Below are 26,938 nucleotides of genomic sequence, written 5' to 3' on the forward strand. Positions count from 1 at the left end.
GTCAGATCCAGCCATTCTTTGTTCCCTCCTGTTATCCTTTAGACTCTTTATCTTAGATCTAAGAATTCCTAGTCTTGTTCTCTCTTACCCATTATATCTCATTAGTCAATGTATTGTCTTAGTAGTTTTTGCTCCTGCCAGTTCTATACCATTCTCAAAAGCCTAGATGACTCCTCTGCAGCCTTATTCCTGGAATACTTTAGAAGTCTCTTAATTTGTATCCCTGCTGTCCTCAAATCTGTCCTATGCATTGCTGTCAAATTAATCTTCCTAAAGCATTGCTTTTACCCAGACAATCTCCTGCTTAGGAACCTTCATTGGCCCCACTTTGCCTAGAGATTGAAATTTAGACTTTCCAGCCTGGTACTTGAGGTTCTCTCATAAATTTATCCTCGTTTTTTCCTCCACTGGCCAGTAACAAAAATGCTTTCATTTTTGTCAGGATGGTCCCAACATACTGAGAATATTTTTACATTGGCATATCCTTCTTCATTTCTCAGTGTTTTATGTCTCTTCTGCATTTTACTCTATGATGGCCTTTCTACTTTTTTGTTTTGTCCACCTAAAGCTTAACGTACTTTTTTCCAACTTGCGGCTCTTGTCTTGCCCCCTCTGTGAAGTCTTTCTGCAGTGGTTCTACTGTGATTTCACCATCTTCTGAATTCCTGTTTTACTTTGTTGCTACTCACAAAGCACTTCCTGTTTAGTATTTTCTGCTATTACTTGCTTTTGTTTTTCACTTGGGTCTAAGTCCTATGTTGCTGACTGGATTTTAAGTGCTAAGAAAGCAGGGACCATGTTATATTTCTTTGAATCTCTCTTAGCCATGTACAGTTCATTACAAATGCCCACTTATTTTTTTCCCATAAATCTTAATTGGTTGCCTACACTCAAGCACCATTGATTAAAAAGTTAAACAAGAAAGGTATGGACTCAGCTTTCATGGACTTTATATTCTGGAAGAGAGAGAAAGATGCTCTACAGCTAATTTCTTAATTACCTACTTAGTTATAGTTGAAGAATGTGGTTTGTCATTTTTTTTGACAATCAGAAAACCTAGAAAATTGACTTCTTTTTTCCCCTCTGCTGTCATTGGTATTTATAATTTTTCTTACTTCACAAATAAATTTTGATAGGGTAAATTATTCTTGAAAGTGTAGGTCTTCAAATGGTCCAACTTAATTCTTTTCTTCTAAATACACATAATGCTATATATCTGGGTAAATTCAGTAGACAACATAATGGAAAGAATGATTAATAGGTGCCTGATATTAAAATAATTTTAGTAAATTTTGTGTCATTTATGTGATATGTAAACTCACGTGAAATAGTTAAAAGATAATGAAAATAATTCCAAAAGGAAGATTTTCTAAACTCAAACAATTAGGAATTTTTAGTTAATATACTAAAGCTATCTTCTGTAGGAGAATAAGATTAGATTAAAAGTAGATATGTTATGCTTAGATATGTTATTTTTTTGCTTCAGGTGTTTTTATCTAGTGGCTTGAACAATGTCATGTATTTCATAGGCATGATTTTTTGAGGTTGTAATAAGCATAGAAAGTTAATGTTGAAAGAATGGCAAAATATGCAGTGAAACTAAAAATTATTGTATTTGCAAATATAAAAACATAATTTACATAAATGTTATAGTTAGGAACATTATGAATGTAAATATGCCTTCTGTATTCTCAGTCTTGTAATGCCATTCTTTGTCCAGTTGGAGATGAAGAGTGATGTTGAGATGGGTGTTTAACCTATTTTAACAGCCTTAAAAAAATTAAATATCGTTGACGTAAATATAAGAAGGGAAGAGAATATTTATCTCCATTAAGTGACATAAAAAACCATGGTAAGAATAACAGGCAGTGGGTATGCCCTAAGTAGTAAAATCCCTGAATTCAGATGCTAATTATAAGCACAAGGACACTTGCTACCTACATACTTATACGTATATTTTCTTTAGTCAAAGTGTAATTCAGAGTTCTTGAAGTGCTGAATATGGCCTTTGTTTTTTCATTTCCCTTTAGCATACATATTAAAAAAAACAATAAGACACTTCTGCTGGACTGTGATTTTGATGGATATAGGTGGAATATTAAACCAAATGCTATGAAGATAAATTCAAATGTTTGCTCTTGGATTGTCTTTATTGTGTGACTTCCCTGCTTCTTACTATTAAAAAACAAATGTTTAGTAGTAAAGGTAAAATTATTTAAACATATTTGAGCACATTTTACTTGCTTCCGGTGGTTTACCAAGGACTTTAAGGCTTAGATTGTGAAAGGATGTATTAATACTGGTATTAAGAGTATATTTGTTTAGATTATTATGGACTTTAAATTTTATTTTAGACATTCTCTCTGGCTCTTGTCATAAAAGTTATGTATTGTTTTACTTCATTAGCAGTTTTAACATTTTTAAGTATCTGAGAAGAAAAACTTCCTCTGCATTTTGAACAGGGTCTTTCATTGGTGGTTTTGTAACGTTCTTCAGTTGTTGAGAGGTGTATATAGTACAGATACCCTGTTCTTAGAAAGTAATGAGCTTTTAAGTTGTAGAGTAGTAGGGAAAGTCTAATGGACTTAAATTATTTTAAAAACTTTGTTTTTGGAAATAGAAGTAAAAGAAAGCCTTTTGTAATCTTGCTATTTTTTTGTTCTGAGGTATGCCTTTTATTTAGCTTTTAGTAACTTGTAATTTAAGATCACAGTTATTAGGTGTATTTCTGCATTTTATATATCACTCCCAGATGCTACAGTATTAGTTTTTATCACTGCATATTTTATGAAATGTCAGCCTTCTGTTGGCTGTTCACGCAGCATTGTTAGTGATCAAAGACACAACATAAAGGAGAGGAATCTAAACAGTTGGCTTATTTTTGTCCTTCGTTGTGACAAAAATACTCTAAAATTACTTAATTGTAAAAAGTCAAATAAAGGCATCATGTAACATGCAAAGAAATAAGTGTCTTTGTGTTTTAGTGAAATAAAATCTCAGTGTTTAATATCAAGAAACATAAAGAGAATTACTATCTAATTTTACAGAGTTTTCCTTGTTAAGGAATGAGGGTAATATGTCTTGTGTAATTTTGTAATACTTTGCTAAATGACAGTGCTGTGCCTAGGAAAAGCCACACAGTGTTTGACATCATAAGAGGTTACTCAGTATAAACCCTTAATTTTATTACACAAAATACGTTCTAGAAAAGTAGTTATTAGCTTTAGTATGTACATTAAGTTGTATATGAATCAGTTTATTAAAATATTTTCTTGAATTGATCTACTTTGTATTTAAAAACTATTTCATAGATTTAAAGATCCTTTTTTTTTCTTTATTTCAGTGATATCAGTATCAAGATAAAAGTTTGGAATGGGAGAAAAATTCTCAAAGCCTGAAAGAAAATCTGTAAGAATAAAATTCTTGAATGATTTTGATCAGCTGTTAATGTATGCCCAACACAGCAGTTGGTTTAATCAATTTTATGTTTTGGGATGGTTTTATTAAAATGAGCTGCTGCTTTCAGTAAATCATTGAGAAAGATGCTGGCTTCATACATGTGTTTTTTGGTTGGGGGCAGGGCCTACAATTGCAGCCTTGTAAGTCAGTAGAGTTGGAGACAGTTCCTGGCTGCCATGAAAGTCAGTGTGTTTCTGTGTTGGTATGGGCATTTGGAAAGACAGGTAGAACGAAGATTTAAACTAAAAATGATTTTAGATAATTGTACTTTTATGGCTCTCTGCAGGAAACTGCCGTTTCTAGTAAAACATAATCATCAGCAGATAATAGGGATTTAAGTGTATCTTCAGTTTTTGTGTGCAGTTTCTGTGTTAATGAAAGTTAATTGTTTTCCGATGGAAGAATTAAATCTTTGGAAAGTAGTTTGAAAGACATAGCCATTGGATATGAGTTAGAGGCCTCAACATTTTGTCCTGATACGTATTATACAATTACTATCCAAACTATGGTCTGTACATAAACAGTATTGGTGTTAGCTGAGAGCGTCCTAGATGCGCAGAATCTCAGGCCTAATCCCATACCTACTAAATCAGAATCTGTGTTTCATCAAAATTTCTAGGTCATTCATATCAATATTAAACTCTGAGAAGCACTACCATAATTCAGACCTCTCATTTTCTCTGTGTGTATGTGCGTTTTAATTGTGGGGTGCTCATAGTGGAGTTGGTTATCTGTAGTTCAAGAATTGGGAGAGGAAGTAGAAACTCACACCAGAATTTTAGTGGGGGCCCAGGAGTAGACAGATAGTTAATTTAGAGCTCATAGGCTTTTGGTCTTTAAGCAATTGCAGTTTGAATCAGTAGCTACTTTGTATATTATGTAGAAAGCTTCATGTCACCCTGTTAGTATTAATCAGGTGTTTTCTTTTGGCCATGGCAGTATCTTCTTATGTTCACAGATACTTAAGATGTTTTCTGCCAGTCATAGTGTAGTAAACATTTCCAAAGTGTGTTCTATGGTATATTTTTTCCAGGAGATGCTTGGAGTGTAAAGATCCCATGGTCACATAAATCCGGAAAGCACTGAATACTTTGTTTCCCATAAGAGAATCCCATTATATGTTGATGTATTAAAAGACCTGAGAACCTGGTGTAACTTAGTTCAATTCAGTATTTCCCAAATTTACTTGACTATAGCATCCTTTTTTTTTTTAAGAAAAAAAAATCTTAATTTTTTTCCGTTAACATGTGCACAAACTGACTTCTTTCCACATTTATTTTTCTTACTCAAAATAAGAGATGTGGACAACTTCCGAAATTATGATGTTATGCCACATAAAACATACTTTCCAATATTGCTACACATAAGTGGTACTGATAAGACTCTTGTGTACTGAAGGGGCTAAACATGCAGACATTTTTGAGGATTGGAGTAACTGAGAAGTCATTTAGAACAGGGGTCCCCAATCCCCTGGTCATGGACTGGGACCGGTCCACAGCCTGTTAGGAATGGGGCCACACAGCAAGAGGTGAATGGTGAGTAGGATCAGCAGCAGCATTAGATTCTCATGGGTGTGCAAACCCTGTTATGAATTGTGTATGCGAGGGATCCACGTTGCTCATTCTTTATGAGAATCTAATGCCTGATGATCTGAGGTATAACAGTTTGATTTCGAAACCATGTCTCCCCAGCTCCCTCCCCATTCATGGAAAAACTATCTTTCACAAAGCCAGTCCCTGGTACCAAAAAGGTTGGTGACTGCTTAATTAGAAAGTGAGCATAGAATTTATCCCAATCAGATTTGATGGATGAATGAAAGGGAGAAAATTGACTGTTCTTAGTGTTTGCTGGAAAGAGGAAAACCATGAGCAATGGAATAAATTAAACATTTCAGTTGAATAAATGTTTACCAAATTGCTAATAAAGAATAGGCTCTGTACTTAGCCTTGGGCAAACAATAGTGAAAAATATACAGTCTGCCCCCTAGTGGCTTATTGGAGTGAGCATAGTACATTCTGATAAATGTACAAGAGCTAGAATCCAGAACATAGATTTTTCCTTGTTTTGTTTAAAAAAAAAAAAAGTTGGCCAGAATGCTCTATCATGGAGTGCTAGAGATAGGACACAACTGTAGTGATAGATGTCTCTGGCTAGGGGAAACAGAGGATAGGACAATTATGGGACAGAATTTCAAAAGGTAAGATTGGGAAGACCAAACAGCTTTAGAAGTCATAGAGCTTTTGGTACTCAAATTGCCCAGGTTTGGTTAGTTGAAGTGCATGACAGTCCTCCATCACATATTTCAGTGCTTCCTTAATTTCTGACAAAAGAAGTTGTTGCGGGATTATCTTTTATCTGTTCTGCCCCAGCTTTGGAAGCAGCCATTTCTCTGAGGAGTTCTGATTGTTTTTAGTGGGGAATAATATTAGTGAACAAGATCTTGGCACTAGTGTGTTGATTGCTACTGGATCTTGGCTTTTAGGCCCTTTTAGAGGACAGAGGTAGGAAATATATAAGCTTTATGTATACACATGCATCTATATTTATACTTATGTACACAAATGCATATTGAAAAACATACATGGACACATACATCTGCATTCTTTTTTATTTAGAGATACACCAGTTTCTCTAATTCTAATCCATCCATGCAGGTTTCTTTCTTGCTTGCTTCTCATATTTATCTGTCCCGTCTTTCACAGTGAGAACCTTGGCTTCCAACAGTATCAACACATTTACTTTTTTGTTCAACTAAATAATAGATCTAAAACAGTTTCAAGATTGGTTAATCATATAAGAAACAAACATACCAGAAAAGTTTGAAATTTGTTTGAAGTTCTCCCTCCTTTTTGTACTCATTCCTGTGGGTATGTAGCCAAATACTGTTCTCATAATTACTTAGTTCGTTCTTTCTTATTCCTTAAGTGTGGTTATGATATTAATTTGAAATATAGTTCACTTGTATTAGTTTTCTTTCAGCTTTTGTGCCCCCTTTCTTTACATCCTTATTGATTTAATTTTTTGAATATGTAGGAAATTATTTACTTTTCCAAAAAGTAAAACTGTACAAAAAGGTATACTCAGAAAATTGTCACTCCTTCCTTCCCATTCCACCCCATACTTTGTAGGAAACCAATTTTATTGTTTTCTGGGCTTTACTTATTTTTATAAAGATAACGCAGAGATATTTATGTTTTCTTATTTTTCTTGTTTTTACCTAAAAAGTAGCATATATGTTCTTTTGCAGTTCACTTTTTTCATGTATCAGTATCTCTTGGAAATTACCTCATATAAGTTTGTAGAGATTTTCCTCATTCGTTTTTGCAGGTGCTTACTACTTTGTGTGTGCCATAGTTTATTCAACCAATCTCTTACGCTTGCGCGTTTAAGTAGTTTCCACTATTTTAGAATTACAAATATGCTGCAATGATACTTATTTTCATAGTTTTACAGGTGTATCTTCAGGGCAAATTCCTGGAAATGGGATTTCTGGTTGAAGGGGCAAATACTAAGCCCAGTGCAGTGGCTTGCCCCTGTAATCCCAGCTACTTGAGAGGATCCCCTGACCCCAGGAGTTCAAGGCTGCAGTGAGCTATTACACTCCAATCTGGGTGACAGAGTGAGACTTTGTTGCTAACAACAACAGCAAAAAGGTTCAAAGGGCAAATACTTACATAGTTTTATTAGAATATTGCCCAGTTCCCTGCATGGGGGCTGTAACATTTTGCCTTCCCTGCTGCAGTGTATGAGAGTGCTTGTTTCCCTACAGCCTTGCAAGCAGAGTGCATGGTGAAACTTCCATTTTTGCCAAGTGATAGGTGAGAAATGGAATTTTGGGTACATTTAATTTGCATTCATCTTTTATGTGTGGAGTTGAATGTCTTTTCATATGTATAAGAGCAACTTTCCATAAGATATTTGGGCTTTCCCCCCTCAGTTTTAGAAGTTCTTTGTAGGGATATTAGGCATTTATCTGTGATATATGTTACAAATGTTTCCTTCCAGTTTGTTACCTGTTTTTTGATGTTGCTTCTGATGTATTTTTGTCCTGCAGAATTTTATATCTGTACTTTAGTTCTACTAAGAAAGCCTTTTCTTTTATGAATTCTTAGTTTATAGGAGGAATCCCTCTCTCCTGCTCCCCGCACTTTTAAAAAGTACTTGTAGTTTTCTTATGATTAGATCTCTGATCCATTTGCAGTTTATTTTTATGTATGATGTGAGAAACATTGAATTTTATCTTTTTTTTCTCGTTTATTGTTTAAAATGACTATAACTGTGCTAATGATTTGTTATATCACCTTTACAGATATTAGATTTCTATCTGTAGTGGAATTTATTTCTGGATTTTCTGTTCATTTGCACTGTTTTGCCTGTTCATTTAGCAGTCCTACACTGTTTTCATTATAGCAGCTTTATAGTATGTTTTAATGCTTGTAGTATGTGTTAATGAGATAGTCCCCTCCTATCTATTTATTTTCAGTATTTCCCAGTTTTTCTTGAACTTTTTCCATTTGAACTTCAGTATCAACTTGTCTAACTCCATAAAAAGCTTTATGATTTGCAAGTTTGTGACCTATGGATATTGAGATGTTCTAACCAGGGACAGGGTATTTTCAGTTGTACAGTCCTACTTTTCTATGTTTTAAGAATGTTTATTTTTCTTCATGTAGGTTTTGAACATTTCTGTTTATTCCTAAATATTTTACTTTTTAAAATTACTATTAAAAAGGGGCTTTCTGAAAGAAGTTCTGTTCCAAGATGGCTGAATGGGAACAGCTCTGGTCTGCAGCTCCCGGTGTGATCAATGCAGAAGACGGGTGATATCTGCATTTCCAACCAAGGTACCTGGTTCATCTCATTGGGACTGGTTGGACAGTGGGTGCAGCCCATGGAGGGTGAGCTGAAGGAAGGCGGGGCATCGCCTCAACTGGAAAGTGCAAAGGGTCGAGGATTTCCCTTTCTTAGCCAAGGGAAGCCGTGACAGACTATACCTGGAAAAACGGGACACTCCCACCCAAATAGTGTGCTTTTCCCACGGCCTTAGCAACCAGCAGACCAGGAGATTCTCTCCCATTCCTGGCTCAGCAGGTCCCATGCCCATGGAGCCTTGCTCACTGCTAGCACAGCAGTCTGAGATCTAACAGTGAGGCTGCAGCCTGGCTGGGGGAGGAGTGTCCACCATTGCTGAGGCTTAAGTAGGAAAACAAAGCAGCCGGGAAGCTCGAACTGGGTGGAGCCCACTGCAGCTCAGCAAAGTCTACTGCCTCTATAGACTCCACCTCTGTGGGGAGGGCATAGCTGAAGAAAAGGCAGCAGAAACTTCTGCAGACTTAAACGTCCCTGTCTAACAGCTCTGAAGAGAGTGGTGGGTCTCCCAGCACAGCATTTAAGCTCTGAGAATGGACAGACTGCCTACTCAAGTGGGTTCCTGAACCCCATGTAGCCTAACTGGGAGACACCTCCCAGTATGGGCTGACAGACACTTCATACAGGCGGGTGCCCCTCTGGGATGAAGCTTCCAGAGGAAGGATCAGGCAGCAATATTTGCTGTTCTGCAGCCTCCACTGGTGATACCCAGGCAAACAGGGTCTGGAGTGGACCTCCAGCAAACTCCAACAGACCTGCAGTTGAGGGACCTGACTGTTAGAAGGAAAACTAACAAACAGAAAGGAATAGCATCAACACCAGCAAAAAGGACATCTACACCAAAACCCCATCTGCAGGTCACCAACATCAAAAGACCAAAGGTAGATAAAACCACAAAGATGGGGAGAAACCAGAGCAGAAAAGCTGAAAGTTCTAAAAACTGGAGCACCTGTTCTCCAAAACATCGCAGCTCCTTGCCAGCAACAGAATAAAGCTGTACGGAGGAAGACTTTGATGAGTTGACAGAAGTAGGCTTCAGAAGGTCAGTAATAACAAACTTCTTTGAGCTAAAGGAGCATGCTCTTAACACATTGCAAGGAAGCTAAAAACCTTGAAAAAAGGTTAGACGAATGGCTAACTAGAATAAACAGCGTAGAGAAGACCTTAAATGACCTGATGGAGCTGAAAACCATGGCACGAGAACTTCATGATGCATGCACAAGCTTCAATAGCCGATTTGATCAAGTGGAAGAAAGGGTATCAGTGATTGAAGATCAAATTAATGAAATAAAGCGAGAAGACAAGTTTAGAGAAAGAAAGAGTAGAAAGAAGCAAACGAAGCCTCCAAGAAATATGGGACTGTGTGCAAAGACCAAATCTACGTTTGATTGGTGTACCTGAAGCTGACGTGGAGAATGGACCCAAGTTGGAAAACAGTCTTCAGGATATTATCCAGGAGAACTTCCCCAACCTAGCAAGGCCGGCCAACAATCAAATTCAGGAAATACAGAGAACACCACAAAGATACTCCTTGGAAAAATTCTCGAGAAGAGCAACCCCAGGACACATAATTGTCAGATTCACCAAGGTTGAAAAGAAGGAAAAAATGTTAAGAGCAGCCAGACAGAAAGGTTGAGTTACCCACAAAAGGAAGCCCATCAGACTAACAGCAGATCTCTAGGCAGAAATCCTACAAGCCAGAAGAGAGTGGGAGCCAATGTTCAACATTCTTAAAGAATTTTCAACCCAGAATTTCATATCCAGCCAAACCAAGCTTCATAAGTGAAGGAGAAATAAAATCCTTCACAACTAAGTGCTGAGATATTTTGTCACCACCAGGCCTGCCTTAAAAGAACTCCTGAAGGAAGCAGTAAACATGGAAAGAAACAATGGTACGAGCCACTGCAAAAACATGCCAAATTGTAAAAACCATCGATGCCAGGAAGAAATTGCATCAATTAATGGGCAAAATAACCAGCGAACATCATAATGACAGGATCAAATTCACACATAACAATATTAACTTTAAATCTAAATGGGCTAACTGCCCCAATTAAAAGACACAGACTGGCAAATTGGATAAAGAGTCAAGACCCATCACTGTGCTGTATTCAAGAGACTCATCTCACGTGCAGAGACGCACATAGACTAAGAATAAAGGGATGGAGGAAGACCTACCAAGCAAATGGAAAGCAAAAAAAGGCAGGGGTTGCAATCCTAGTCTCTGATAAAACAGACTATAAGCCAATAAAGATCCAAAGAGACAAAGAAGGCCATTACATAATGGTAAAGGGATCAATTCAACAAGAAGAGCTAACTATCCGAAATATATATGCACCCGATACAGGAGCACCCAGTTTCAAAAAGCAAGTCCTTAGAGACCTACAAAGAGACTTAGACTCCCACACAATAATAATGGGAGACTTTAACATTCCACTGTCAATATTAGACAGATCAACGAGACAGAAGGTTAACAAAGATATCCAGGACTAGAACTCAGCTCTGCACCAATTGGATCTAATAGACATCTACAGAAGTCTCCACCCCAGCTCAACAGAATATGCATTCTTCTAAGCACCACATTGCACTTATTCTAAAGTTGACCGCATAATTGGAAGTAAAGCACTCCTCAGCAAATGTAAAAGAACGTAAATCACAACAAACTGTCTCTCAGACCACAGTACAATCAAATTAGAACTCAGGATTAAGAAACTCACTCAAAACCGCACAACTACATGGAAACTGAACAATTTGCTCCTGAATGACTACTGGGTAAATAATGAAATGAAGGCAGAAATAAAGATGTTCTTTGAAACCAATGAGAACAAAGACACAACGTACCAGAATCTCTGGGACACATTTAAAGCAGTGTGTAGAGGGACATTTATAGCTCTAAGTGCCCACAAGAGAAAGCAGGAAAGATCTGAAATCGACACCCTAACATCACAATTAAAAGAACTAGAGAAGCAAGAGCAAACAAATTCAAAAGCTAGCAGAAGGCAAGAAATAACTAAGATCAGAGAAGAACTGAAGGAGATAGAGACACAAAAAATGCTTCAAAAAATTCAATGAATCCAGGAGCTCTTTTTTGAAAAGATCAACAAAATTGATAGACTGCTAGCAAGTCTAATAAAGAAGAAAAGCGAGAAGAATCAAATAGACACAGTTGAAAGTGATAAAGGGAATATTATCACTGATCCCACAGAAATACAAACTACCATCAGAGAATACTATAAATATCTCTACTCAAAGCAACTAGAAAATCTAGAAGAAATGGATAAATTCCTGGACACATACACCCTCCTAAGACCAAACGAGGACGAAGTTGAATCTCTGAATAGAACAATAACAGGCTCTGAAATTGAGGCAATAATTAATAGACTACCAACCAAAAAAAAGTCCAGGACCAGACGGATCAACAGCTGAATTCTACCAGAGGTACAAACAGGAGCTGGTACCATTCCTTCTGAAAGTATTCCAATCAGTAGAAAAGAGTGAATCCTCCCTAACTCATTTTACGAGGCCAGCATCATTCTGATACCAATGCCTGGCAGAGACATAGCAAAAAAAAAAAAAAAAAGAATTTTAGACCAATATCCCTGATGATCATCGATGCAAAAATCCTCAATAAAATACTGGCAAACCGAATCCAGCAGCATATCAAAAAGTTTATCCACCACGATCAGGTCAGCTTCATCCCTGGGATGCAAGGCTGGTTCAACATACACAAGTCAATAAAAGTAATTCATCAATAAACAGAACTAACAACAAAAACCACATGATTATCTCAATAGATGCAGAAAAGGCCTTCAACAGAATTCAACAGCCCTTCATGCTAAAAACTCTCAATAAACTAGGTATTGGTGGAACGTATCTCAATATAATAAGAGGTATTTATGACAGACCCACAGCCAATATCATATTGAATGGGCAAAAACTGGAAGCATTCCCTTTGAAAACTGGCACAAGTCAAGGATGCCATCTCTCACCACTCCTTTTCAACATAGTGTTGGAAATTCTGGCCAGGGCAATCAGGCAAGAGAAAGAAATAAAGGGTATTTAATTACGAAAAGAGGAAGTTGAATTGTCCCTGTTTGCAGATGACATGATTGTATATTTAGAATACCCCATCATCTCAGCCCAAAATCTCCTTAAGCTGATAAGCAACTTCAGCAAAGTCTCAGGATACAAAATCAATGTGCAAAAATCACAGGCATTCCTGTACACCAGTAACAGACAAACAGCCAAATCATGAGTGAACTCCCATTCACAATTGCTACCAAGGGAATAAAATACCTAGGAATCCAACTTACAAGGGATGTGAAGGACCTCTTCAAGGAGAACTACAAACCACTGCTCAATGAAATAAAAGAGGACAGAAACAAATGGAGGAACATTCTATGCTCATGGATAGGAGGAATCAATATTGTGAAAATGGCCATACTGCCCAAGGTAATTTATAGATTCAATACCATCCCCATCAAGCTACCAATGACTTTCTTCACAGAATTGGCAGAAACTACTTTAAAATTCATATGGAACCAAAAAAGAGCCCGCATTGTGAAGACAATCGTAAGCGAAAAGAACAAAGATGGAGGCATCAAGCTACCTAACTTCAAACTATACTACAAGGCTACAGTAACCAAAACGGCATGGTACTGGTACCAAAACAGATATATGGAGCAATGAAACATAACAGAGGCCTCAGAAATAACACCACACATCTACAACCATCTGATCTTTGACAGACCTGACAAAAACAAGAAATGGGGATAGAATTCTTTATTTAATAAATGGTGCTGGGAAAACTGGCTAGCCATATGTGTAAAGCTGAAACTGGATCCCTTCCTTACTCCTTACACAAAAGTTAATTGAAGATTGATTAAGCAGTTGAATGTTAGACCGAAAACCATAAAAACTCTAGAAAAAAACCTAGGGAATACCATTCAGGACATAGGTATGGTCAAGGACTTCATGACTGAAACACCAAAAGCAATGGCAACAAAAGCCAGAATTGACAAATGGGATCTAATTAAACTAAAGAGTTTCTGCATGGCAAAAGAAACTACCATCAGAGTGAACAGGCAACCTACAGAATGGGAGAAAATTTTTGCACTCTACCCATCTGACAAAGAGCTAATATCCAGAATCTACAAAGAACTTAAACAAATTTACAAGAGAAAACCAAACAACCGAATCAAAAAGTGGGCAAAGGATATGAAAAGACACTTCTCAAAAGAAGACATTTATGCAGCCAACAGAAACATGAAAAAATATCATCACTGGTCATCAGAGAAATGCAAATCAAAACCACAGTGAGATACCATCTCATGCCAGTTAGAATGGCGATCATGAAAAAGTCAGGAAACAACAGATGCTGGAGAGGATGTGGAGAAATAGGAACACTTTTACACTGTTGATGGGAGTGTAAATTAGTTCAACCATTGTGGAAGGCAGTGTGGCAATTGCTCAAGGATCTAAAACTAGAAATACTATTTGACCTAGCGATCCCATTACTGGGTATGTACCCAAAGGATTGTAAATCATGCTACTCTAAAGAAACATAGACACGTATGTTTATTGTGGCACTGTTCACAATAGCAAAGACTTGGAACCAACCCAAATGTCCATCAATGATAGACTGGATTAAGAAAATGTGGCCCATATACACCATGGAATACTATGCAGCCATAAACAATGATGAGTTCATGTCCTTTGGAGGGACATGGATGAAGCTGGAAACCATCATTCTCAGCAAACTATCACAAGGACAGAAAACCAAACACTGCATGTTCTCACTCATAGGTGGGAATTGAACAATGAGAACACTTGGACACAGGGAGGGGAACATCACACACCAGGGTCTGTTGTAGGGTGAGGGGTTGGGGAAGGGATATCATTAGGAGAAATATGTAATGTAAATGACTTGTTGAGGGGTGCAGCAAACCAACATGCCACATGTATACATATGTAACAAACTTGCACGTTGTGCACATGTACCCTAGAACTTAAAGTATAAAAAAAAAAAAAGAAAAAAACAGGGGCTTTCTCATCCCTTATGTATTCTAATTAAGTGTTACTTGTGTATAGAAGTGTGACTGTTTTTTTTGTGTGTGTGTTCATTTTGTATCCTGCTACCTTGCTGAATTCTTTTGTTTCTTGAGTTTTATTTTCAGTTTTCTAGGATTTCCCAGGTATTCCCTCAAGTCATCTGAAAATAGTTTTATTTCTTCTTTTCTAGTTCTTCTATGTATAATTATTTTCTCTACTAGTTTTTTTGTTTTTTTTTTTTTGAGATAGGGTATCACTCTTGTCACCCAGGCTTGAGTGAAGTGGTGCGGTCACGGCTCACTGCTACCTCTGCCTCCCAGGTTCAAGGTATTCTCCTGCCTCAGCCTCCTGAGTAGCTGGGATTATAGGTGCATGCCACCACGCCCGACTAATTTTTGTATTTTTTTAGTAGAGACAGAGTTTCTCTATGTTGGCCAGGCTGGTCTTGAGCTCCTGACCTCCGGTGATCCATCTGCCTCGGCCTCCAAAATGCTGGGGTTACAGGTGTGAGCCACTGCGCCTAGCCTCTACTCATTTTATTTCTTCTTTTCAATTCTTTTTTTTTTTGAGACAGTGTCTTAGTCTGTCACCCACGCTGGAGTACAGTGGCACAATCATGGCATACTGTAGCCTAGACCCCTTGGGCTCAAGTGATTCTCCCACCTCAGCCTTCCAAGTAGCTGAGACTACAGGCACACACCACCACACCCAGCTAATTTTTTAATTTTTTGTAGATAAGGCGTTTCACCATGTTACCCAGGCTGGTCTCCAACTCCTGGTCTCAAGCAGTCTACTCGCTTGGCCTCCCAGTGTGCTAGGATTAGGGGTGAGCCACTGTGCCCTGCGTTCTTTTCAATTCTTATTTCTTAATAGTTTCAGTGTTCTCTAGCCTAATTTCATCAACAAATATATTCAGAATAGAGTAGTATTGGGCATCCTTGCATTGTTCCTGAAGTTAGTGTGGATGAATAATGTTTAGTGAGAACTATCAATGGTAGAAAAGATAGAACTACTTGAGAGAATGCATTATTCTTAGCATTTTATGGGCATTATAACATACAATCCTCCATATTATTTCACTTTCTTTTTACAGGCAACTTTTTTGAAGGACTTATCTCTACTTTGCTACCTTTTCATCTTCATTTTCTCATCTCCCATTGTTATTCCTTATAGGATAGCACTCCACTATGGTTTCTCAGTTGTCCAAACAGGTGCCAACTGAAGTTGCTATTGAGACTTCCAAGTCGCTAAATCTAATGGGTCTTTTGTCCCCCCATCTTCATCTTGCTTTTCCTCTTAATATCATTCAGCATTGCTGATCATGCCTTCATCTAAGTATACTTTTCCTTCTTGGCTTCTGTAAACATCACATTCTTCAGGTTATTTCTTCTTAGTCTTCTCCATTAGTTCTTCCTTCTCTGCTTGACTTCTAACATCGGCATCTTCTAGGCCTCTTCTTTTAAAATTCCATTCTCTCTCCTTTTAAACTCTATTTGTTCTAGATCTTTAAACACATTCGAGGCTTAAAGTATCATCTGTATTACATTTATTCTAAGAGTGACATCTCTAGTCAACACCTGTCTTCTGAGATCAGGATTTATGTCTGCCCATCTGCTATCCATTTTCACTTTGAGATGTCAAAGTCACTTTACAATATAAGTTCTAATCCCTCCCCAGACACCTCCCTTTTTTAGTATCATCATATGACCCACTGCATAAGCTAGAAATCTAAGATTCATTTTTGATTTTTCTTTTTTCATTCATCACCTTTATTCACTTCATTATCAAGTTCTGTTGAACTTCTCTCTGCATGCCCTCCAGTTTTCTCTAGTTTTATTGACTGATTGATTGAGATGGAGTTTTCCTTTTGTTGCCCAGGCTGGAGTACAGTGGCATGGTCTCAGCTCACTGCAACCTCTGCTTCCCAGGTTCAAGCGATTCTCCTGCCTCAGCCTCCTAAATAGCTGGGATTACACGCAGCTCACCCAGCTAATTTTTGTATTTTCAGTAGACATGGGGTTTCACCATTTTGTCCAGGCTGGTCTCGAACTTCTAACCTCAGGTGATCCACTTGCCTCGGCCTCCCAAAGTGCTGCAATTACAGGTGTTAGCCTCCACGTCTGGCCCAATTTTCTCTAGTTTAAAGGAGAGACTTTCTGCTAGAAGAAACATCATGATTTATATGTCTGTATATATTCTACCAATTATAGCCATCTTTACATAGAGACATACAAGTAAGATTAGAAGTAACCTTAAACTATCTTGTTAAAGATACTGATTGCAAGAATAAGGAATTTGGGTGGTCGCTGAGTGCTTATTAGTGAGAGATCAGATTACTTTTGCAGCACTTAATGAGATTGAAAAAGTGGGAAGAGGCTGGGTGCAGTGGCTTATGCCTGTAATCCCAGCACTTTGAGAGGCTGAGACGGGCGGATTGCTTGAGACCAGGAGTTTGAGACTAGCCTGGTCAGCATGGTGAAACCCTGTTTCTACAAAGCGTACAAAAAAATTAGTCATGCATGGCGGAGCATGCCTGTAGTCCCAGCTACTTGGGAGGCTGAGGTGAGAGGATCACTTGAGCCTGGGAGGTTGAGGCTTCAGTGAACCATAATCACGCCACTGCTCTCCAGCCTGGGCCACAGAATGAGACTCTGCCTCAAAAAGAAAAAGTGGGAAGAGTTGCCAGATGAGATAACTAGTTAGGAAGCTAGCAGTTTTAGCAGCTTAGTCAAGAGATATTCAATGCTTATATTTGGATATGATATTGGAAAATGAAAGACACATTTGAGAGATACTATAATGTTATTCGATAAAAATGGGCAACAGCTTGAATCTGTATGTACAGAAGCAAGAATTACTGAAGACTCACAAGATTTCCCCACAAGATGACATATGTAGAGTAAAGGTTTTGGGGAAAGATAATGAGTTGTTTGTTTGAGATACTGAGTATAAGGTGCTGATGTGGGATGTCAGGTGGAGACATTTAGGGAATGATTGGAAGTGGTGAGTGGGTTTCTTCTTCAGTCCTGGTTTCCTCTGATAGTATACTGACTGTCCAAGGATGTGTTGAGAAGTCCTTTTAGGCTGTGTATAGGCAACTGGCAACCTCTCTCGGGTGTTGTGTCCTTGCCAGCTGTGGTATGGGTCTTGGGATCCAGGCCAGAACTATAGATAAAAATTCGAGAAACTTCCTCAGAGGATGATAGTTGAAGGCATGAAATTTGAATGAGACTATGAAACTTCTTCCCCAAACCCCCAAAAAATATAAGGTGAGAAAACAGGTAGCCAAAGATAGAGCTTGGAGAACCCCTATGTGTTAATAAAGTGGTGACATTAGGAAAAGAGTCAGAAGCTGACAGGTCAGGTCAGTGGTTGGAAAGAAAAATTATAGAAACAAGGGGAAGAAAATTTTAGGAAAGAGGTCCTGGTTATTAGGGCTACAGTGTAATCAAGGAGTATAAAGGCTTGGGGAAGGACATTCATCACATTTGAACCATTCAGAGAACATTTTTCTTAATTCTAAAAGGGCAGGAGTTATATAACAGGGAGTTTGTACTCTTAAGATAATGTTAAAAACAGATGTCCCATACAGAAAGTGAGGATAGTTTTTGACCAGTTAAGTAAGCAGCTAATACTAGTATTTTGCTAGACTTTGAAAAAGTTCATAAAATGTGAAATAAGTAAATGATAATTTCAAAAATCCATCTTGGATCAGAAGCAATTAGGGATAGGAAATGAAAAGTATGGTAATTAGGCCCTTTTGAATGGAATGGTGTACATAAACATGGGAATCTTCTGGAAGCATGTTGTAAAACATTACAGATTTCCAGATGATTCTGAGATCTAGGAAGCAACATACTGGTTAAACAAATGGTAAGGAATAAGTGTAGGAATACCACTAGAGGCTGCAGAGCTGGGTGGGGAGTTGGCAAAGTACTCTCACTTTTGGCAGCTACAAAGTGATGGGCTGGCTTGCTAAGAATAATGATTTGTGACTGGTTTATGCTGATTTAGGAAAGAAACAGGATATATTGGATATATTTTAGAATCCCCCTGCTCCTCAACCCGCCATGATCTGGCCAAAATGGTAACTAAAAGTTTTTTGGAATTACAGAAGCAATTTGGTATAGGAGTAGAAAGTGATGAAAATACAACAGATCTTCTGAGAAGGGAGAAAGAAATGTTATTTCCACTCTTGTCAAACATTAGCATTTAATACATTGTGTAATTCTAATTTTGTGACTCTTAATGAAGAGTTAACCCAACTGAAGAAGACAAATGGAAAGGTATAATCATGGATATTAGGGAAAATAGACATACTAAATGAAAATCAGGAACCTAATTTTTACGTATATATTCACCAAAGTTTCTGAATTATCTTACTAAACCTAATAAAGTGCCTATAGATCCTCTTGGGTATCCTAAAGTGACGATCATGTCAGAAAATATGGCAATTTTTCCCCCTTTTTACTCATTATGTATTTTGTTTCTTTTTTTCATCTTACTGTGCTATCTTGAAGTTTTATTACAGTTGAGTAAAAGTGATGATAATGGGCATCTGTGTCTTACTCTTTTTTCTTTGTTTTTGAGACAGAGTCTTGCTCTGTTGTCCGGGCTGGAGTGCAGTGGCAAGAACTCGGCTCACCACAACCTCCATCTCCCAGGTTCAAGTGATCCTCCTGCCTTAGCCCCCCTAGTATCTGGGATTACAGGCACGCGCCACCATGCCTGGTTAATTTCTGTATTTTTAGTAGAGACGGGGTTTTGCCATGTTGGCCAGGCTGGTTTTGAACTGATTAAAGGGCAGTGCTTCTAATGTGTCACCATTGTGTATTATGTTTCCTGCAGAATTTTGGAAAGATATATTTATTCCCCTTGATCACATTAAGGTGGTTTTCTTCTAGTTCTAGTAAAAAGTTTTTTTTTTTCAATTTAAAAAATCATGAGTGGTGTTGAATGTCAGGATAGTTTTTCTGAATCTATTGAAATGATGCTGTAGTTTTGCTCCTAATGGGTTGCCTAAAATACAGTATTTTAATAACAGAAAACCTCTAGTAAACTTCAGAAACAAGGAGGACTGTTAATCCTGTTCTTCAACAAGTGAGCAGTTATTTTTCTTTTTGATTACCATAGGTTCTATTCTGGATACTGTGGCCTATGGTGTGTGTTTGTGTGTTTTTGGGGGGTACTGGGGGGGGGGCAAGGAATTGCATCTCTTCAGAAGTCAGCAGGAATGATGCTGAATAGGGGACTAAAAGGGCCCATTATGAATTTGCAAATGTACTGAAGCTTTTTTTTTTCTTTAAGGTCAACCTTGGTTTGTTTCCTTCACAATCTCTGATAACTGCAGGTTTCAAATACAAAAAGAAAATAACATTTATAGTTAGATCCAGGTGTATTAAGTTACCAGAATGAGGACAGAAAGATTGCTAATTTGGATTCAAATTTATGTTGAGTTGGAAGTAAAAGCTGGAGGGAGACCGCAAGCTACCACAGGTCATTATATAAAGCTTTAAAAAAGATTTTATTCCAATTTTATTCACTACTATATAAGGATATTTTTGTTAATTTTTTTGCTGTACACACTAGATATTATTGAGAAAATATTTTAAACTGCAATTTGTATTGATGGATTGTATTACGTTCATCTAATACTACCTTTAAATTTCTTGTACATAATGAAGGTTTAACAATTATTTTTGGTAAATAGTCATCTGACTTTTTAGATCATCTTTCTTCTAGGAGATATTATCTGCATATTACTTGCAAAGGAGATATTCTGGAAAATAGCTGATTTTAATCTAATAGTTACAGCAGATAAATATATCTGGTTAGTTTAAACTATGGCTAATTATTCTCTTTGGTAAAATTGAACTAATTATTGTAAAGGAATTTGATTAAGCCATTTCTTATCAGTTTTTTCCTCTTATTATGTTGCAAGACCTATCTTGAGCTGGGATTTTCTGTTTTATCTGAAGCTGTTGGTGTGCATCAGGATCGTTTTTTGGGAGTTTTGATATTATTTACTGGCTTTTGGTTTTTGTTGTTGTTGTTGTTTTTCAGTATAGAAATGACCTCTTTGTCAAAGTGTATAATTTGATCCTAACAAAACAATTTTAAAAACCCATGAACTGAACCTTGTAAAGGTTTAATATTATAAAATGCTATATTTAAGTTTTCTCTCCTGAAGGATATTCTCTCATATTTAATTATATTGAATTAAGCATTTCTTATGCTGCTAATTTTTATTTGTATATTCTAAAAATTGTTATAAAAAGTCACCAGTATCATTATTACTTTTCTTTTGCATTGTCATTAATTACACTATTCTTTCTGTACATATATTACAGATAGCCAAAGGTCTGAGTAAAAGAAAATAAAAATACTTTCTTTTTTTGGACAGAGTTTCAGTCTGTTGCCCAGACTAGAGTGCAGTGCAATCACCGCTCACTGCAGCCTCGCATTCCTGGGTTTAAGCAATCCTCCTAATCCTCCCAGCAGCCTCCTGAATAGCTGGAACCACAGGCGCATGCCACCATGGATAGCTAATTTTCTAATTTTTTTGTGGAGCTGATGTCACTGTATGTTGCCCAGGCTAGCCTTGAACTCCCTGGGCTCAAGCGATCCTCCCTCCTTGGCTTCCCAACGTGCCTGAGATCACAGGCATGAGCCACTGTATGCAGCCCTAAAATACTTGTGATGAAAATATTTTTGGTAAAAATTAGACTCTTCTAAGGAGCTTCTGATTGACTTTATCAGGAGAAGGGGAGGTGTGGGCAGTAGGGTAGTCATGAAATGAGAGACCTACTTTATTTGCATTCTAGTCTATCACAATTTAGACAGGCCAGCTTGCAAAATAAATGTGTCTAGAACTAGAGAGCAAGCTTAAATGATTTATTGATTTTTTTCAGAGTATAATACAGAAGTCAGTAATTTGGTCAATGGGTCTTCATCTTTGTATGAAAAAGTCTATTCAATATTATGAAAACATTTGTTACACATAACAAATATAATTTCTGTATTGCATTATTGGATATTAACAAAGTCTCTATTTCCTCCTTAAACTTAGACGTCTCATAATATTTGTCGGTCACAATTGAGCATGTTAATATATATGTGTTAATATTTACTGGTATGCTTCCTAAAAATGAAGCATACTTTCCTGATCTTTAATCATAGAAGTAGATAAAATGAAGCTTAGGTGAACTTTGTTTTCCTGCATGATCAAATTTTCTGGTTACTAAAAAAAACTATCCTTTTCCTCTTTTTAAATATTTGTTCCTACTGTCCAAACTCTTTCAAACACAATTTAACGTTTGTGGGATGATTAAATTTGCACTTTAAGTTCTGAAAATCACAGGTGCTGCTGAGCAGCATTCTGGTTGCTAAAAATGCCAGGTTGAACTAGACATTTTTATTACATGTAATTCAACACATTACTTACGACTTGAGTTCAGCTAAGATATGAGGTCCTGAAAAATTGTAGGGTTTTCTGATGTACATGGTCTCTAGGGTATTATAAATTTGCTTGTGTTTGTTTTAATTGTGTGGTTTAGTAAAAGTAGTTAATACTATGTGACTAATACTTATTGTGGCTTAGGAGCTTGACTCCTTTAAAAAAAACCATGTTGATGAGTCACTCATTCATGCAAAGACAACCTGAGGTTGGTAGTTCTATGAGTTGGAGAAGGCTTGTCTGTTAGGAAATGCAGCCTAGCTGCTTTGTGAAGAGGAGGTTTTGCTCCAAAGAGAGTTGTTTTTTGTTGAAGAACATTATCCCAGAAGAGAACTGTACCAATGTAAAGATGGATATTTTGGGGATATGGAAGCCTGAGACTAAGTTGAATTCAAAATATCATGGATCTGGCTGGGTGCGGTGGTTCACACGTGCAATCCCAGCACTTTGGGAGGCTGAGGCAGGTGGATCGCTTGAGGCCAGGAGTTGGAGACCAGCCTGGCCAACATGGTGAAACCCCGCCTCTACTAAAAATATCAAAAATTAGCTGGGTGTGGTGGTATGCACCTGTAGTCCCAGGAACTCAGGAGGCTGAGGCACGAGAATTGCTTGAACCCAGGAAGTGGAGGTTGCAGTGAGCACTGAGGTTGCAGTGAACACTGGGCAACACAGCGAGACTCTGTCTCAAAAACAAACAAAAAATCATGGCTCTTAGCAAATTGATGGTGAGTAAAGTTATATGTAGTTACATTGTTTCTAGGCACCAAATCTTAATTATGTACAGCTGAAAATAGACTAAGCTACTGAGGGTCAAAATAGAGTATAATCATAGTCAAAAGAAAATATGCACAATAATTTTTGAAGTTAGGCTTTCAAAAAGGTCTCATATTTGAGAATTAAAATGATTTACCAATCTATTTCAATTTATGTGTTATATATGGTAGAGTCTTGTTACCCTCTGAGCTCTGTTTTCTGGTAAACATTTTTCTTTTGTTATAAGAGCTAGAAGGAGTGGTTTAAACTGAATGTTACTGCTCTATTTTCAATGTGAAGGATGTCTAGTCTTCTGTTACAAGTGATGAGTTTTTCATAAGGAAATTCTGGGATTGCCTTTAAGAAGTACTTAAAGGTACAGTGGCTCCTGCATGTAATCCCAGAACTTTGGGAGGCCGAGGCAGAGGTAGATCACTTGAACCAAGGAGTTTGAGACCAGCCTGGGCAACATGGTGAAACCCTGTCTCTACAAAAAACAAAACAAAACAAAACAAAAAAATTAGCTAGGTGTGGTGGTGCTATTCAGGAGGCTGAGGTTTTCACAGGTTGAACCCCAAAATTAGGGTTCAGTCCAGGAGGCCATTTGGGTTCTTGGCTTCATGAAGGAAGGAATTCAAGAATAAGCTGACAGTGAAGTAGAAGCAAGTTTATTAAGAAAAGTAAAGGAATAACGCCGGGCGTGGTGGCTCACGCCTGTAATCCCAGCACTTTGAGTGGCTGAGGCGGGTGGATTGCTTAAGGTCAGGAGTTTGAGACCAGCCTGGCCAACATGGTAAAACCCCATCTCTGCTAAAAATACAAAAATTAGCTAGGCGTGGTGCGTGCCTGTAATCCCAGCTACTCGGGAGGTTGAGGCAGGAGAATCGCTTGAACCTGGGAGCCAGAGGTTGTAGTGAGCCGAGATCGCGCCGCACACTCCAGCCTGGGCAACAAAGTGAGACTTGGTCCCTCCACCCCCCTGCCGGCAGAATAAAAGCCAGAATAAAAGAATGACTTTTACTCTGGGGGCTGCTGGTTGGCTATTTTTATGGTTGTTTCTCGATCATATGCTAAACAAGCAGTGGGCTATTCATGAGTTTTCCGGGAAAGGGGTGGGGAATTCCGGAACTGAGAGTTCCTCCCCCTTTTAATCATATAGGGTAGATTCCAGATGTTGCCATGTCATTTGTAAACTGTCATGGCATTGGTGAGAGTGTCTTTTACCATGCTAATGTATAAGAACCTTAAGGATGACCAGAGGTTGCTTTTGTTGCCATCTTGGTTTTTGTGCGTTCTTCTGGCTGCTTTACGCATCTCATTTTACCAGTGGGGTCTTTGTGATTTGTACCTTGTAAAACCAGTCCTGCCAAACTCCTGTCTCATCATGAGAGAATCAGTTGGGCCAAGGAGGTTGAGGCTGCAGTGAGGTGTGATTATATCACCACACTCCAGCCTGGGTGACAGAGCAAGACCCTGTCTCAAAAAAAAAAAAAACAAAAACCAAAAAATTTAAGAATCTTTTTGGAACTTTTCCTGTTTACACCTATTTTCTTTGGGGAGAGTATGGAGATAGTCCACAGATCTGAATTTTCCAGGGAAGTTTGCTATTATTTAATGTTAGTATGCTAATTTGGTACTTGAAGACTTACTTAGGCATTTGTCTGTGTTCATTCCATATTTATACTAGTGAGGCTCAGGATGTATTTTGGTCCCGTCTGGCCAACCTGCACACTAGCTTTAAGGATTTAAGCGAGGAATGCCATTAAAAAATCTGATTCTTGGCCGGGTGCGGTGGCTCACGCCTGTAATCCCAGCACTTTGGGAGGCCGAGGTGGGTGGATCACGAGGTCAGGAGATCAAGGCCATCCTGGCTAACGTGGTGAAACCCCGTCTCTACTAAAAATACAAAAAAATTAGCTGGGTGTGGTGGTGGGCGCCTGTAGTCTTGGCTACTTGGGAGGCTGAGACAGGAGAATGGGATGAACCTGGGAGGTGGAGCTTGCAGTGAGCCGAGATTGCGCCACTGCACTCCAGCCTGGGCAACAGAATGAGACTCCGTCTCAAAAAAAAAAAAAAATCTGATTCTCTCATATTATGGCATAATCAAGAGTAACATTTTGAAAAAAGTCTAGGAGTTGTCATTTAGAATATTTAATCTTAATGCTCATCACATTGACTGAAGCACAGAGCTTAGCTATCTACATTTTCAGAGAGAGCTTTCTTTTAGTACTGAGCACCAGGGACCGTGTATTTCGGAGTGAAGATAAGTCAGAGGAAATCAATGTCTGAGCTCCATGAATCACACATTTCAGTGTTATGAACACATGGGTATAGAAGCTATGAACTTCAGGTTTCCAAGGTATTCCATTGAGACAGATAAGGGAATCACTTTAATTCACCACATGGGTTTTGATACACATTACTGATAGGTATACTTAAAGGCATTGTCGTGTTGTATAAAGGTTATGGGTTGTGGAATATCACAGACCTGAGTTTTAATACCACTTATTGGCCGGGCGCAGTGGCTTACGCCTGTAATCCCAGTACTTTGGGAGGCCGAGGTGGGCAGATCACGAGGTCAGGGGATCAAGACCATCCTGGTTAACAGGGTGAATCCCCATCTCTACTAAAAATACAAAAAAAATTAGCCGGGCGTGGTGGCAGGCGCCTATAGTCCCAGCTACTCAGGAGGCTGAGACAGGAGAATGGCGTGAACCTGGGAGACAGAGCTTGCAGTGAGCCGAGATCACGCCACTGCACTCCAGCCTGGGCAACAGAGCGAGACTCGGTCTCAAAAAATAAAAAAAATACCACTTATTAACTGTGTGATATTAAATAAGTTAGTTTACATAACAATGTCTACATTTCTTCATCTGTATAAGTGGGAATAATGTTAATAATAATGTGGGGTTTTCCCCTGCAGAGAGTTGTATGGGAATTAAATGAAATGACAAGTTTCTAAAACACAAAGTGGAGTCTAGGATATCTTCCTCCACCCTTACCCCAACCCCAGGTATCATGGGCTAAGGAATTAATCTCATTAGGCATTGCTCACAAGGACAGTTATAAGTTTAAAAGTTCATTTTACATATTGGTAGTCTTTTGTTTGTTTGATTTTTGAGACGGAGTTTCCGTCTTGTTGCCCAGGCTGGAGTGCAGTGGCGTGATCTTGGCTCACCACAACCTCTGCCTCCCGGGTTCAAGCGATTCTCCTGCCTCAGCCTCTGGAGTAGCTGGGATTACAGGCATGTGCCACCATGCCCGGCTAATTTTGTATTTTTTTGTAGAGACGGGGTTTCCCCCTGTTGGTCAGGCTGGTCGTGAACTCCCGACCTCAGGTGATCCACCCGCCTGGGCCTCCCAAAGTGCTGGGATTACAGGCATGAGCCACCGCACCCAGCCCATATTGGTAGTCTTTAGATGAGGGCATTTCTGAATGTTTCAATGAAAGGTAGTTGTTATTTCAATGACTATGTAGGCCACCACGTTTAAAAGCAGCAACAGTTTTAGAATAGGTAACCAATCTTCAAGGCATTTTTCCTTCCAGCATGTGTTTAGGAGATGGCCCAGAATTTATTCACTTATGGGTGGTCCTGTAGGGAGGACTGGGAAGGCTATTCTTCTAAGTAGGATTACCAGTCTAATTGAAATTCATCCTTGTAGGAGCATGGTAGTTAACCATGAATTTACTATCACCTCCTTATTCTGTTAACTTGGATAAGAGAATAAACTATAAAGACAAACACAAAAGATTTCAAGGATTATTTACAAAAATATTGACTTTGGGCAGGTTTTTTTTTTTTCCCCCTGATCTTTCAAATGTCCTAAGGGCTAGATGCCTTATTTTGGCTTCTGCTCTTGGAGAGTAATAACCAGTTGACTTAGAGCTTTTACTGAATTTCCAGAATACAAAATAGAAAATATTAAACTTAAAGAAAAAAAGTTATGACCCTTTTGGTTAGAAAACCAAAAGTCTTGTCATATTACATCATTTTTATAATTTCCTTCTCGTTTCATTTTACTGCTTTATAATAGTTTAACCTCATCGAACATTTTTCTTATGGAATTTTGAATATTATTATTTTTAAACATTTTACTGTGATGAGACCATAGTAATAATCTTGCATGGAATCTTTAAATGTTTTAAAGGTGTTTTTGAAGAATACCTTTAAAAATTATCCTTAGTAGCAAAAAATGACATTAGCATTGTGAATTAATTCACTGCTGATTTATTGAGCTAGCAGACAGACTGAAACACTAGCATTAATAAATACATGTGACCTTCATGTATATATTTTACTAGTTTGTTAGAAACCTATTAAACAAGTAATCAAAATGCAAACCTGACAA

At 38.1% G+C, this 26,938-nt stretch overlaps 1 protein-coding gene across 10 annotated transcripts in view; it reads left to right on the forward strand.

The window, feature by feature from the left end:
* TBC1D5 (TBC1 domain family member 5) overlaps window positions 1-26,938 on the forward strand; it is a 592,946-nt gene that overhangs the window by 112,587 nt on the left and 453,421 nt on the right. For 3 of the 10 annotated variants that reach the window (XM_063722171.1, XM_063722172.1, XM_063722173.1), the window contains one exon: window positions 3,344-3,408. The exons of 6 other annotated variants lie outside the window; for them this stretch is intronic. The gene's annotated coding sequence lies outside the window, so the exon portion shown is untranslated. Of the gene's footprint in view, window positions 1-2,030; window positions 2,206-3,343; window positions 3,409-26,938 lie in introns of all 10 variants that reach the window. One more of the 10 variants, XM_063722174.1, reaches the window with a different exon arrangement.

Source organism: Pongo abelii, chromosome 2 (assembly GCF_028885655.2).
Source record: "Pongo abelii isolate AG06213 chromosome 2, NHGRI_mPonAbe1-v2.0_pri, whole genome shotgun sequence".
NCBI lineage: Eukaryota > Metazoa > Chordata > Mammalia > Primates > Hominidae > Pongo > Pongo abelii.